Raw genomic sequence first — 13,836 nt, 5'->3', positions numbered from 1 at the left:
TTTTTATAGAAGTGCTTACAGATGAAATCCAGTGTACATACATGTCCTTTGAAATAGAAAAAAAAGAAAAAAGAAAAAGAAAGGAACGCAAGGCCAGAATAAGAGTTTGTCCAGACCTGTACAGCCCTGAGAGGAATGCTCAGCAAGTTGACGTTAGCGGGGCAGTTCCTTCCAGCAGAGAGAGCTGGCGGTTTTACTATAGCACCCAGTCAGAACACTTTAATTGTTTTTCATGCTGTACAGTCTCACAAATCTTGCCTTCCCTCAAAGTCCAGCAACCAGCATCCACACGATGGTGATTTATTTCAATTCTGCTTTTATTAATAGCTTCTCATATTTGGTAAAATCAAGTAATTTTGCTGCCATCCAGAATGTTAATGCACTGCATGGGCAGCACAGCTAGCTTGTCAGGACGTTCTCATGGATACACACACGCACTTATTTAAAGCCAAAGGATTTTATAAAATTTCACTTTGCACTCTTAAAACACCTTCAACATTTAGCTCTGAAAAATAAATGTGTTTCCATATGCAGGTCTATTACTCCCCTGCCTTTGTTTCTTTTGCATCTTTCAAAGCTCAAATCACCTTCTCCACAGTATTTTACATATTCTTTTTTTCTATTTTCACCTCTTTGGGGGGATTTTCATCTCAGCAAGTCAATTCCCTTTAAATGGGTTTTGATGATTTTTATATTTTAATAGCATATTTTGAAAAGAAAGGGATTGCTCAGCTTGTGGATAAGAATATTAGACACACAAATACAAAATATTTGGGGATCTGAAGGACAAAGCTATCATTTGTGCTTGATAGGTTTTTTCTACATGGCAAAGAGAAATAGGCTCTTGAGTTTTCGTTATTGAAATCCTGTCTTTGTTGATTACTTTGCCTCTGCCTGAGCCCTTGATGAAAAGCTCCCCAAAGTGGGAAAATGTGCAGCCCTATCTCCATTATCATCCTCCTTCAGCTGACTTGCTCAGGAGCCTGCGGCTAGGAGAGAGTGTGTTGCATGGATTGGGGACCACACTGTGTCTGTTAGAAGCCACTTACCCCAATTTCAGCCACACAAAGGGATTTTAAGATACACCTGTGATCAAAGCCTTTTTCTCTTGTTCTTCATGAGACCTACATCTAGACAAAAGACCTCCCTCTCACACTTGTGCATCTGCTCAGGCTGCTCTGAGTTATCTGTGCCGATGGAGGGTGGCAGCAAGGCTGAGGGTCCCACATCATTTCTACAAGGCTTTGGAAGAAATTGAAGGAACTTGGTTCAGAGGATGCCAATGTATTTTCTGGATTACTTGGCCTAATAGACTCCATGTTATTAAATTAAGGTCACACAAAGCAGGAATGGTCAGTGATGGGATCTGGAAGGGGCAGGGAAGAGTCAGCCTGGGGTTAAAAGAGTTTCAAGCTCAGTTGCAAAGCTGATATCCAGAAAATAATTGGCAGTCTGAATCCACAGCAGGGTTGACCTTTCACTCTGAGATTTTGCGGAGTTGTTTTTGTTTTGTACTTCTCAAGACCATTTTTAAAATTGTGGTAAGATATACATAACAAAATTTGCCTTTCTAAAGTTTTTTAAGTGTAGAGTTCAGTCGTGTTAAGTACATTCATAATGTTGTGCAACCAATCTCCAGAATTCTTTTAATCTTGCAAAATTGAAACTGTGCACATTGAACTACTACCCATTCTGCCTTCCCCAAACCCTGGCAACCACACTTCTACCTTCTGTCTTCTTGGGACCATTTTAAGTGCCTACGCTGTTAGAGCTCTTTTAGCCATAAGTAACAGAAGCCACTGGAAACTGATAAAGCAATAAAAGAAATTTATAAGCTCAAGAGAGTCCAAGAAACTGTTGGGCAGTTGGTCACAGAAAGGTAGGCATAGCCCTCAGGAGCAGATGGAGTGCAGCCCTCAAATGCCACCAAACTTCTGCATCCCTGCTTCCTTCTATACATCAGCTCCATCACCCCCTCTCTGCAGAAGGGCTTTCTATACATGTCAGAGAACATGGTTCCATGTTAACTACAACTACTAGAGATGCACTGGATTGACAACCTCTGTGTTTCCAATATAAATTCCCAGGAAAGAGGATTATTGAATCAAGTGAATCAGAGGCCCAATCTTGGACTAATCAGCCATGGCCAGGATGATTGGTCCAGATTAAGTCAGGTGCCCACCTTTTACCAATCAACTATCACTAAGGGAGGAGCACATAAGATCATGACAGAACCCATGGGTAAAAGGAGGCATTGAGGAGTTCCCAGCAGAAAGTGCCAGTGGTGCTGGGCAGATAAAGCAGAAAGTATCCACTAGCATGCCCTTCACTTCTTTCTCCACCAAATGTCCATGTATTTCAAAGCCATTTATGCAATGTTTTCTCTGTCCCACTATGACAAGCCTTTCCTAGGATGTACCCCCTTCTCTACACCTTACTTCTTACTAGCAATAAGAGATAATGAGGTTATCATCTGCATCCCTGGCACATATGCAGAAATATTCTGTCTCTCTTTCCAACAAAAGATTACATGTTAGGGTCTTAAAATGTGATCCTTCCCAATGTATTCTTGTACTTTAAAAAGAATCTAAAGATCAAAATCTTCTAAAGACCCATTGCTCCAAATTCACACCTCATGGTGGAATCAAGGTATCTGGTCACCTAATCTCCCTTCCCTAAGCCCACCCAGTATTACTCCCTAGTTGGAACAGCCTCAAAGCTGTTGGCAAGAAGACAGAGAGGCTCTCTCCTCATTCTTGTTATTATTCTAATTCCTTTGTTTTGTGACATTTAACCAAGCAGTCTCCATCTGTGTTTTATGTTGGTCAGAATATCCTTGCCTGTAAAGAATTGTCTCTGCATTTGTTTTGAGCAGATTTACAGGTGGGCAAACACTTCCTCTTCATAGCATATTAGCTGAAAAGCAAAACCTACTGTGTCCTGGGAAACCTTCTTCCCAGCTGAGCAGGGCCATAAATCTGACATAGCAGTGCCCCCACAGGGATCCCCAGAGAAACTGCTCACTGTCCTCTCGAGGGAGATCACAGACCCTGCACAGCGTCCACATGAAGGACTATTTAAAGTAACACCACTGAGCCTGGTCAGTGTATTTAAAAGACCATTAGTGGGGCATCTGGGTGGCTCAGTCAGTTAAGCATCCGACTTCAGATCAGGTCATGATCTCACAGGTTTTTGAGTTCGAGCCCCATGTCAGGCTTTGTGCTGACAGCTCGGAGCCTGGAGCCTGCTTAGAATTCTGTGTCTCCTTCTCTCTCTGCCCCTCCCCCCACTTGTGCTCTGTCTCTCTCTATCAAAAAATAAATAAATGTAAAAAAAATTTTTTAAAAACCATTAGCCCCACCTGAGAGTCTTCAGAGACACTTTTGAGGTCTGCTGTTCAGTCCGAGGCTGTTGAACACCATTCACAAATTTGAACAAAATCGGAGAAATGTTTTAAAAGTGTTTATTCTATATTTCTGGCCACAAGTATTGCCCCAGACCCTTCTGCCTAAAAAGCAAGATGGAATCATAGCATTAAGAGTCCAGGAGTTTTCAATAGGAATCATACTTGATGATAGCCAGGGTAAAGGGGAAATTATTTATTGATCACATGCAATGTACTCGCAGGGCCTGAGATTGTACTCAGAAAGGCATAAGTTGTGATCTCTGCCCTCAGAAGGCTTGCAGTCCATTTCCCTTTATGCCACTCAAAGAAATCTGATTTTCTTTGAGGAACCATCCCTATTCCACTCTCAGATTGTGTGACTTTTTAGTACCTTCCTTCTCAAATTCATAGATAGTCACATGACTCAGGGTTAACCATAAGGCTTTTCCATCCCTCTGATTGGTACATAATGGGACATATCACCCAAGGCTGGCTCATCGGACTCATTTTTGAGACTTTTACTGGAATTATTGGGAAAAAGATTTGGACTTTCTGTTTTTTCTTAGGATGATAAGATGGTGGTCTGGAGTGTCTGATGGTTATATCCTTCCTCATTTTATGGATGAGATAACTACAACACAGAAAAAGTAAGTAATTTGTCTAAGGTTGTAGATTCAGCTTGAGGAAAAGCTGGGATTCAAATCGAGATAGAATGGTTCTAGAATCCATACTCTGATAGAGTGCCTTTCATGCAATCCACGTACCTGTCATTACCAGCCAACAAGGAACTCTTCACACTCTCCATAGCTCTTTCTTCCAGGAAGATATCCTTTATGGAAAATTTTCCCAGGTCTGCCAGAAGCGATGATCTCTGGCTTTGGGGCACACCATGGGATAGTAAGGCTGATATCTGGATGAAGAAATCAAGGACTATGAATGTAGTATACAGAAGACAAATATTTCACTAGAAAGCCTAGAATAAAGATTCTTGATCTGCTATGGGTCCTTGATCTCTTTGAGACTTTGATTTCCCAAAAAAAGCTTGCATGCACTTGAAAGGTTGATTATGACAAGGTTCTTCCTATTGCAAGTGACAGAAACCCAGTTTGAATCAACTTGGTTAAAAAGGCTCACATGACTGTGATAAGAGCAAAGGTGCAACCAGGCACAAGGGACAACTAGAACCAGGCTCAAGGCTTGTGAGTTTTTCCCCCCACTGCTTCCATGTGTTGGTCTTATTCTCTCCGACCCATAGTAAACAACACGGTTGAAATTGAGTCTCATTTCACGTTAACAAGCCACATCTTTGCCCCAGCTTTAGTTCAAAAATATCATAGTAAACTATTCTAATTGGCCACGGGTTATGGAAGCAAAGAACTGGGATCAGCAGCAGTTATCACCTGAAGAAAAAGGGTAGTATCTTCAGAAGAAGAGAGGATGTGGGCAGACAAAGCAAAGATGACCTCAGGAAAGAACCCAGTGGGACATTGAAACTAGAGCCCAAAACTGTGTCTAAAAAATAAAGTGGAGAACTGAGAATATATATGAATAATTCAGGGAAACACTCATCTCAGGCTGTTATCTTAATGGTTCAAGAGAAATGTTTTGACCAAGATTAATCAGTATGTGGTCTCCAAATTTCCTTTTTTTGGTAAAGAATTCATAGCATAACCCATATTACTGTGCCTCTTCAAAGGGAAAATTACTTTAGAAAAAAAATATAGTTTCTTAGTGCTCTGTTAGCATGAAGTTTCTTCTGTTTCCACATTTTATTTATTTTTTTAAGTTTATATTGAGACAGAGAGAGAGAGCATATGCAAAACTGGGGGAGGGGCAGAGGGAGAGAGAGAATCCCAAGCAAGTTCCATCAGTGCAGAGCTGATGTGAGGCTGATTCCCACAAACCATGAGATCATGATCTGAGTTGAAATCAGGAGTCGGATGCTTAATTGATGGAGCCACCCAGGAACCCATGTTTCCACATTTTAAAAGAGAAATAAGAGATGTTAAATCAGATTGGTCTTGTCCAGGCTGTCTATATCCAATATTAATTGTGCAGAATATTTAGGAAACGCTCAAGTAGGCTTTTAAACTCCAGTCTAAGCCCCTTTAAGTCTGTCCTCTGCACAGATGGGCAATGTTTTAGTGTTTAGTGTCTTAAAACATTAGTTTGTCGGGGCGCCTGGGTGGCTCAGTTGGTTGAGCGGCCGACTTCGGCTCAGGTCATGATCTCGCGGTCCATGAGTTCGAGCCCTGCGTTGGGCTCTGTGCTGACAGCTCAGAGCCTGGAGCCTGTTTCAGATTCTGTGTCTCCCTCTCTCTGACTCTCCCCTGTTCATGCTCTGTCTCTCTCTGTCTCAAAAATAAATAAATGTTAAAAAAAATTTAAAAAAAAAACATTAGTTTGTCATGATTCTCCATAAATTCCTAGTGCTCAAAACTACATACAGTGGGGATCCAATCTCCTAAACCAATCTCATCTCCAAGTACTCTATCTGGGGTTGCTTCCTCAGTCCTCCAAAACTTCATGATTATTTTTACCTCTGACATCCATATTCTTCTTTCAACTTATCCCAAATCTCATCCATTGCTTAAAGCTTGGTTTGATTCCCACATTTGTAGAGAACTACCAAGTGTCACTTACCTTTCGTTCTTCAATTCATTGCCACATTTTGCCTGTTCTGCTCTGTATGTAGGGAACTAATCCATGCAAACTCTGCTTCCTAGGCTCCCTTGCTAACTGTGCTAACTGGTTTCCAGGTACATTCATCCAATAGGAGGTAAGAAGCCGGAGGACATCTTTGAGGAGTGGCATCTCTGATAGTGACTCGGCTCCTCCATGGTCAACTCTAGCCTCTGCAGTTGCTAATCTCTGGGCTGCCTCACTAACCCTGTTTGTCTTCTCATATCTTCCAAGCAACTTTATATCCTGGTAATGAGTCCTCCATATTAAATTCTCTTTATTTGGATACCTGGAATAGATTCATTTTTCCTCACTAGAAATTTTTTTTTCAAACAGAAAACCACTTCATAATCTCTCTCTTCTCTGCTTACCCATAATAAGCACTGCCATATCAATTGTTCAATAATGTTACTTAACTTTTAAATAGTAGTATAGCTTGAATTACTTAAAATAGTACAAAATAATAGACCATAAAGAGCTTCTCATCCTAGATGCCCAGTCTTCTGTTTAAGTATACACTAGTTAGAGCATGTTGGCAGACTAGGAAAATCCTGGTCTTCTGTCTTCCACAGAAACAATAAATTAACAACAATATATGGACCATGATACCCCTGTGAAAACTCTGGATACAGTTGAAGAGCTATGGCACTCAAGCCAATGTAAATTCAAGAAAGAATTCCAGAGTAAGAGGTAGAAAAATTTATGAGATTTTGAAAAACCATAACCTCTCTCTACCCAGCATAGCAAGTCACAACATTCACCCGTACCAATACCAGAGATCTTTCCTAGGGTCTGAAACAAACTGGTGCATCCATTTGTGCATCCAACTTTCTGGGTTGTCTGGAGGATGACTGAGGTATTGGTTTCTGTATTGTCTGACTTACAACATTGATGGTACTGGTGCCAGAGTTTGGAAGCTGCTGAAAACAAAGGCAAGCATTTCAGGACATTACAGCTACAGTTCTGCATGCATACATAAAGGGTTACAAGACATCAGAAAAGGTTTGAACAGTCTTAGAACTTCTACTCAGGTTAATTATGAAATTCTTCCTCTGCACAAAGCCAGTACTTAAAGATTTGGAGAGGTAGCTGCTTATTCAAATGCACAAATCTCAAAAAAAAAAAAAAATCACAAGGCATACAAAGACACAGGGAAACAGGGCCCAAAGGAACAAAATAAAACTTCAGACCTTAAATGAATGTAGATCTCTAAGCTGCTTGACAAAGAACTTAACTGTCATAAAGATGCTCATTGAGCTAAAAGAGAACACTGATAGAAAACTAAATGAAATTAGGAAAACATTGCACTAACAAAATGAGAATATCAACAAAGAGAAACTATCAAGAAGACCCAAACAAATTATGGAGCTGAAAATTACAATAACTAAACTGAAAAAAATTTCTAGTGAGGCTCAATATCAAACTTGATCATACAGAAGAAGGAACCAGTGAACTTGAAGATATGTCACTGGAAATCAGCTAGAGAAGCAAAAAGAAAAAAAGAATGGAGAGAAGTGAAGAAAGCCTAAAGGACTTATAGGATGCTAGAGAGTAGATCAATAGCTGTATGATGGGAATCTCAGAAGAAGAAAAAAAAAAGAGAGAAAGGGACAGGACAGAAAGTTTATTTGAAAAAATAATGGCTGAAAACTCCCGAATGTTGGGAAAGAAATTTTCATTCATATTCATGAGCTCATACATATTCAAGAAGCTCAAAAATTCCAAATAGGATAAACCCAAAGAAACAAAGAAAGAATCTTGAAAGCAGCAAGACAAAATTGACTCATCATGTACAAGGGAGCCTCTGTAAGATTATCAGCAGACAACTTACAGGCAAGAAGGGATAATATATTCAGAGTGCTGAAAGGAAAAAAAATGTCAATCAAGGATGCTGTATCTGACAAAACTGTCTTTCAAAATGGAGAAATTAAGATTTTCCCAGAAAAGCAAAAGCTGAGAGAGTTCTTTACCACTAGACCTGACCTGTCCTATAAGAAATGCTAAAGGGAGTCCTTCAAGTTAAAAAAAAAAAGATGGTAGAAAGCAGCTTGAAGCTGTATGAAAATATAAGGTTCTCCAATAAAGGTAAATATATGGACAAATATAGTAAACTGTACTGTTGTGATTTTGGTGCATAAAATTAGAGGTGAAAATCCAGCAAAAAAAAAGATATAAATCGATGTTAATAGGTATACAACAAATAAAGACATAATTTTTGACATTAATGACATGAAGTGGGGGGATGGAGCTGTAGAGGATAGAATTTTTGTACATGATTGAAATTATCAGTTTAAAATAGAATGTTATGGGAACTTTCTAGAACGCTCAGTGCAAAATGGAGAAGCGGCAGCTGCCCGAGCTGCGCCCAGCAATGTGCTCCCTCCAGCTCCCCCACACCGACCCCAGCCCCCTCACCGGCTGTAGAAAATGGTGAAAGAAAATACTTACTACATTTTGGGGGTCAAACCCAATGCCACCCAGGAAGAATTGAAAAAGGCTTACAGGAAATTGTCTTTGAAGTACCACCCTGACAAGAATCCAAATGAAGGAGGGAAGTTTAAACAGATTTCTCAAGCTTATGAAGTGCTCTCTGATGTGAAGAAAAGGAAATTATATGACAAAGGAAGAGAACAGGCAATTAAAGAAGGTGGAGAAGGTGGTGGTTTTGGCTCCCCCATGGATATCTTTGATATGTTTTTTTTTGGAGGAGGAAGGATTCAGAGAGAAAGGAGAGGTAAAAATGCTGTGCACCAGTTCTTTGTAACTTTAGAAGATTAGTATATTGGTACAACAAAAAAACTATCTCTGCAAAAGAATGTGATTTGCGATGAATACGAAGGCCAGGGTGGTAAGAAAGGAGTGGTAGAATGTTGTCTCAATTGCTGAGGTACTGGAATGAAAATAAGAATTCATCAGATAGGACCTGGAATGGTTCAGCAAATTCAATCTGTGTGCATGGAGTGCCAGGGTCATGGGGAACGGATAAGTCCTAAAGATAGATGTAAAAGCTGCAATGGAAGGAAAATAGTTCGAGAAAAGAAAATTCTAGAAGTTCATATTGACAAAGGCATGAAAGATGGCCAGAAGATAACATTCCATGGTGAAGGAGACCAAGAACCTGGATTGGAACCAGGAGATGTTATCATTGTTTTAGATTAGAAGGACCATGCTGTTTTTACTAGGCGAGGAGAGGCATGTTCACGTGTATGGACATACAGCTGGTTGAAGCACTGTGTAGCTTTCAAAACCAATGTCTACTCTTGACAACAGAACCATTGTCATTATCTCTCATCCAGGTCAGATTGTCAAACATGGAGCTATCAAGTGTGTGCTGAATGAAGGCATGCCAATTAATCGTAGACCATATGAAAAGGGTTGCCTAATCATCGAATTTAAGGTAAACTTTCCTGAGAATGGCTTTCCCTCTCCTGATAAACTCTCTTTGCTGGAAAAACTCCTACCTGAGAGAAAGGAAGTAGAAAAGACTGATGAAATGGACCAGGTAGAACTGGTGGACTTTGATCCAAATCAGGAAAGAAGGCGCCATTACAATGGAGAAGTGTATGAGGATGATGAACATCACCCTAGGGGAGGTGTTCAGTGTCAAACCTCTTAATGGGGCCAGTGAATAACACTGCTGGCATTTTATATGCAGTGATGAATGAGTGAAAGATTATAATCATAGCTCACTACTTACTGTTGTTGTTGTTTTAATATTCAACTATAGTAGTGTTTTAAAAGTTAAATGAAGAGTAAAAAATATAAAAGTTCTGACTTTGCCCTGTATGTATGATGACTTCAGTCTGCAACATAAGTTTAATACTTGTAAAAACTACTTCCAAAAAAAATCTCCCCATGAGGTCCCAATAGTTCATTTTTGCTTTTAATTCCCTTGCCTTTCGGGATGTGTCGAGTAAGAGATTGCTACGGCTGAGGTCAGAGAGGTATTTTCCTGCTTTCTCCTCTAGGGTTTTGATGGTTTCCTGTCTCCCATTCAGGTCCTTTATCCATTTTGAGTTTGCTTTTGTGAATGGTGTAAGAAAGTGGTCTAGTTTCATCCTTCTGCATGTTGCTGCCCAGTTCTCCCAGCACCATTTGTTAAAGAGACTGTCTTTTTTCCCTTGGATGTTCTTTCCTGCTTTGTCAAAGATGAGTTGGCCATACTTTTGTGGTCTATTTCTGGGGTTTCTATTCTATTTCATTGGTCTATGTGTCTGTTTTTGTGCCAATATCATGCTGTCTTGATGATGACAGCTTTGTAGTAGAGGCTAAAGTCTGGGATTGTGATGCCTCCTGCTTTGGTCTTCTTCTTCAAAATTACTTTGGCTATTCGGGATCTTTTGTGGTTCCATACAAGTTTTAGGATTGCTTGTTCTAGCCTCAAGAAGAATACTGGTACAATTTTGATTGGGATTGCACTGAATGTGTAGATAGCTTTGGGTAGTATTGACATTTTAACAATATTTATTCTTCCAATCCATGAGCATGGAATGTTTTTCCATTTCTTTATATCCTCTTCAATTTCCTTCATAAGCTTTCTATAGTTCTCAGCATACAGATGTTTTACATTTTTGGTTAGCTTTATTCCTAGGTATTTTATGCTTCTTGGTGCAATTGTGAATGGGATCAGTTTCTTTATGTGTCTTTCTGATGCTTCATTGTTAGTGTATAAGAATGCAACTGATTTCTGTACATTGATTTTGTATCCTGCAACTTTGCTGAATTCATCAGTTCTAGCAGACTTTTGGTGGAGTCTATTGGGTTTTCCATGTATAATATCATGTCATCTGCAAAAAGTGAAAGCTTGACTTCATCTTTGCCAATTTTGATGCCTTTGATTTCCTTTTTGTTGTCTGATTGCTGATGCTAGAACTTCCAACACTATGTTAAACAACAGCGGTGAGAGTGGACATCCCTGTCCTGTTCCTGATCTTGGGGAAAGCTCTCAGTTTTTCCCCATTGAGGATGATATTAGCTGTGGGCTTTTCATAAATGGCTTTGATGATGTTTGAGTATGTTCCTTCTATCCCGACTTTCTCGAGGGTTTTTATTAAGAAAGATGCTGAATTTTGTGAAAGGCCTTTTCTGCATCGATTGACAGGATCATATGGTTCTTATCTTTTCTTTTATTAATGTGATGTATCACATTGATTTGCAAATGTTGAACCAGCCCTTCAGCCCAGGAATGAATCCAACTGAATGGGAAAAGATATTTGCAAATGACATATCGGACAAAGGGCTAGTATCCAAAATCTATAAAGAGCTCACCAAACTCCACACCCGAAAAACAAATAATCCAGTGAAGAAATGGGCAGAAGACATGAATAGACACTTCTCTAAAGAAGACATCCGGATGGCCAACAGGCACATGAAAAGATGCTCAACATCGCTCCTCATCAGGGAAATACAAATCAAAACCACACTCAGATACCACCTCACGCCAGTCAGAGTGGCTAAAATGAACAAATCAGGAGACTATAGATGCTGGCGAGGATGTGAAGAAACAGGAACCCTCTTGCACTGTTGGTGGGAATGCAAACTGGTGCAGCCACTGTGGAAAATAGTGTGGAGGTTCCTCAAAAAATCAAAAATAGGTCTACCCTATGACCCAGCAATAGCACTGCTAGGAATTGACCCAAGGGGTACAGGAGTGCTGATGCACAGGGACACTTGTACCCCAATGTTTATAGTAGCACTTCAACAATAGCCAAACTATGGAAAGAGCCTAAATGTCCATTAACTGATGAATGGATAAAGAAAGTGTGGTTTATATACACAATGGAATACTACGTGCCAATGAGAAAGAATGAAATATGGCCTTTTGTAGAAATGTGGATGGAACTGGAAAGTGTTATGCTAAGTGAAATAAGTCATACAGAGAAAGACAGATACCGTATGTTTTCACTCTTATGTGGATCCTGAGAAACTTAACAGAAGACCATTGGGGAGGGGAAGAAAAAAAAAAGAGGTTAGAGAGGGAGGGAGCCAAAACATAAGAGACTCTTAAAAACTGAGAACAAACTGAGGGTTGATGGGGTGTGGGTGGGAGGGAAAGAAGGGTGGGTGATGGGTATTGAGGAGGGCACCTGTTGGGATGAGCACTGGGTGTTGTATGGAAACCAATTTGACAATAAATTTCATATTTAAAAAAATTTAAAAAAATAAAAATAAGAATAAAAAAACTCTCCCCTGGCATTTGTTAGAGGCCCTACCTTGTAATTGATTTCAGCTCTATGTACATGAAATAGTTTACACTGAAAATGCTAGGTATATGTATTGACTTCAGTGTATGATCCTTAATTGTTAAGCTATGAAGTTAAAACTTGTGTTTAATTGGCAATCAGAAAAAGAAATTGTAGAGAAGTGTTGGTCTGTAGTTCTATTGAGATTCATTGTGATGCTTCTGCATTTATTCTATTGCCTCAACTGTTACTTGAAGATGGCATGCTGTGTAATTTGGCCTGTGGTATCAATGGTGGAAAGGCTACCTTTCTATAGAAGGGGTTTATCATAATCTGCTGTTTGAGGGCTTGCACTTGTAGAATTGCATTCCCTTCTGCTGTGCCATATTTTTTAAAATATATATATATATATATATATATATATATATATATATATATACATCCTGGTTACACTTTTATTCCTTCTCTTTGGACCATGATAAGCTTCAGAGTAGTGACTTCAGGAGCTGGGTAACTTAGAGTAAAGAGATATTTACACGGAAAAGTGAATTTGCATGTATGAGCTAGGAAGGTGTTTTTTAGGTATGTTACAGGCTTACTTTAAACCATTTAACTTACACTCCAAAGTAACTGTAATTCAATGTTGGTAGTATAGCAAATTATGATGAATAGTTTTAATTGTATGTTTAAAAGTCATGTTCATAATCTTAAATCTGGATATCAGAATTAAGCAATTCTTAAAATGTATGAATGTCTCCTTAATATACTGATTACAAAGCAAAAAAAGTAGAATGTTACAACTTTAAGATGTTTTATCTGATTGCAATAATAATCACAATGAAAATATCTACAGAATATTTCTACAGAAATAGCTACAGAACATATCTGCAGAATATAAACAAAAGGAAATGAGAAGGAAATCAAATCATGTCACTACAAAAAATAAATAAAACACAAAGGCAGGGAATAAGAGAGGAGAGGAGGGACAAAAAAGTTAAAAGATACACAAAAAAACCCAACAAAGTAGCAATAGTAAGTCCTTCCCTATCAGTACTTTAAATATGAATGGATAAACTTACCAATGAAAAGATATAGATTGGCTGAGTGAATTAAAAAACAATATCCAACAATATGATGCCTACAGGAGATTCATTTTAGATCTAAGTACACATAGGTTGAAAATCAAAGCATGAAAAAAGATATTTCAGGCAAATACTAACCAAAAGAGAGCAGACAGACAAAATACACTTTAAGTAAAAAATTGTTATATGAGACAAAGAAGGATATTATATAATAATAAAGTGGTCAATTCACCAAGAAGATACAGCAATTATAAATATATATGCCCTAAACCTCAGAGCTCTTGTAATAGAAAGCAAACCTTGAGAGAATTGAAGGGAGAACTAGACAGTGACACAATAAAAGTATGAGACTTCAATACCACACTTTCAATAATGGATAGAAAAAAAGACAGAAATATCAATAAGTAAAAGAGGATGTGTACAACACTATAGACCAATTGGATGTAAGAGACATGCAGAACACTCAACCAAACAATAGCAGAATATACATTCTTGCCAATGCACA

The 13,836-nt window shown here is 38.9% G+C and overlaps 1 pseudogene; it reads left to right on the top strand.

Moving 5' to 3' along the window:
• The first annotated feature begins 8,494 nt into the window (after positions 1-8,494).
• LOC122208936 lies at positions 8,495-9,683 on the top strand (annotated as a pseudogene).
• The last annotated feature ends 4,153 nt before the right edge of the window (positions 9,684-13,836 follow it).

The sequence above is a fragment of the Panthera leo genome, chromosome E2, assembly GCF_018350215.1.
Source record: "Panthera leo isolate Ple1 chromosome E2, P.leo_Ple1_pat1.1, whole genome shotgun sequence".
Lineage (NCBI taxonomy): Eukaryota > Metazoa > Chordata > Mammalia > Carnivora > Felidae > Panthera > Panthera leo.
This window is presented reverse-complemented; position numbering and strand designations above follow the sequence as displayed.